At 43.1% G+C, this 1,937-nt stretch overlaps 1 pseudogene; it reads right to left on the bottom strand.

The window, feature by feature from the left end:
• Positions 1 to 931: 931 nt before the first annotated feature.
• Positions 932 to 1,063, bottom strand: LOC126356822 (U1 spliceosomal RNA; annotated as a pseudogene).
• Between the last annotated feature and the right edge of the window lie 874 nt (positions 1,064 to 1,937).

Raw genomic sequence — 1,937 nt, 5'->3', positions numbered from 1 at the left:
ATAAAGATGCCACGATACGTATTAATGAGCCACCACGAAACAACACATCTCCATAGAACATGACATTAATGGCAAACGTTAGTTAAAGTTTTCCACATATTAACATACCAGATGTTACAGACGTTTTTGGAGAACATTTTCCCTGTTCTTATCTGTGCAGTACATTGTCTTTCGACATCGATCAGCGTGATTGGTTAACAGGAACAGTTGTCTAAATAGAATCTAAAAATAACCGAAAGACATATTCTTCACGAGCTATTTCTAATATAGTTCATATCAACTTGTGCTCTTTTAGTCGCAAAAGTAAAAGGAAACAATGCGGAATACGGCGCAGTGTCACACAGAAGGTATATGTACAATATATTTGTAATACCCTGCCATAAAGAACGCCTCATTTATTTTCTAAGAAAGTACTACAATGTGTCTTGCTTGGCGAAGACAGAGCTCTAACCTAACTGTGCCCACAATGCATGCTGGGATCAGCAGATATCTCATGCGTGCGCATCCCTCGATATGGGAGCCATCTGCTATCGGTAAAGGGAACTACGCGCCCAATTTGACCAAATAGCTAGGGCCTGTGTAAGCGCCGTTTCGTCAAATGGCGTCTTTAATTGCTTTCATCCCACGACTAATAAATGTGACAGTTTAGTCGGAAAGTAAAAGCATTTTACTAGCGTTTCCGGCTTGATTTATTGCACAACTGGCCACACACAATGTGTAGAATGATATGCACTCGTTTGTTGTGATGCGCTCTGTATGACATAAAGTAGCGAGTTCCTCGGTGTCACAGCATACTTACCTGGCACAGGGGATACCGTTATCATGAAGACGGTTCCTCAAGGACGAAGCTCTTCCATTGCACTTCGTTTTATTTTTACAATCCATTCTTGATTATGCATTATTTGGAATTAAGTACGTTTATTTATTATACCGCGAACGCAATCCGCATTACCAAAAACTATGCACCCGACGCAGGGGTCAGTACTACCGATGAGCAATGGAGGAGCCTCGTCCTAGAGGAACCGCCTTCATGATCACGGTATCCCCTGTGCCAGGTAAGTATGCTTTGGCACTAAGAAATTCGCTCCTTAGTGTCATACAGTGGGCTTACAACAAACGAGTGCATATCATTGAACACAATACCTTTGGCCAGTTGTGCAATACATCGAGCCCGAAACGCTAGTAAAATGCTTTTATTTTCCGACTTAACTGTCACGTGTTATCAGTGGTGGCATGAAACCTCTTAAAGACGCCATTTGACGAATCTTGTGCTTACACAGGCCCTAGCTGTGTGCGCACGCATGAGGTATCAGCTGCTCGTAGCACGCATTGTGAACACAATTCAGTTGCCAGACACATTGTGGTACTTTCTTAGAGAATAAATGAGACGTCCGTTATGGCTGTGTCTAACTAATAGAACGTACCTGTCCCTTCTGTATAACATAGCGCCGTATTCGGCATCGTTTCCTTTTAGTTTTGCGATCTAAAGAGCAAAGGTTGGTACGACCTATAATAGAAATACACTCCTAAGACTAATGTGAAGCTGTGTGTAATACATCCCACAATCAAAACAACTGCTGCAATCAGTTCTTGCTGGCGCTATTTTCGATTTTCGAGTAAAACTTTTAAAAATACACTCTTGGAAATTGAAATAAGAACACCGTGAATTCATTGTCCCAGGAAGGGGAAACTTTATTGACACATTCCTGGGGTCAGATACATCACATGATCACACTGACAGAACCACAGGCACATAGACACAGGCAACAGAGCATGCACAATGTCGGCACTAGTACAGTGTATATCCACCTTTCGCAGCAATGCAGGCTGCTATTCTCCCATGGAGACGATCGTAGAGATGCTGGATGTAGTCCTGTGGAACGGCTTGCCATGCCATTTCCACCTGGCGCCTCAGTTGGACCAGCGATCGTGCTGGA

The sequence above is a fragment of the Schistocerca gregaria genome, chromosome 3, assembly GCF_023897955.1.
Source record: "Schistocerca gregaria isolate iqSchGreg1 chromosome 3, iqSchGreg1.2, whole genome shotgun sequence".
In the NCBI taxonomy this organism is placed as follows: domain Eukaryota; kingdom Metazoa; phylum Arthropoda; class Insecta; order Orthoptera; family Acrididae; genus Schistocerca; species Schistocerca gregaria.
The sequence above is the reverse complement of the archived record's forward strand: the minus strand, read 5'-3'. Positions and strand labels throughout refer to the sequence as shown.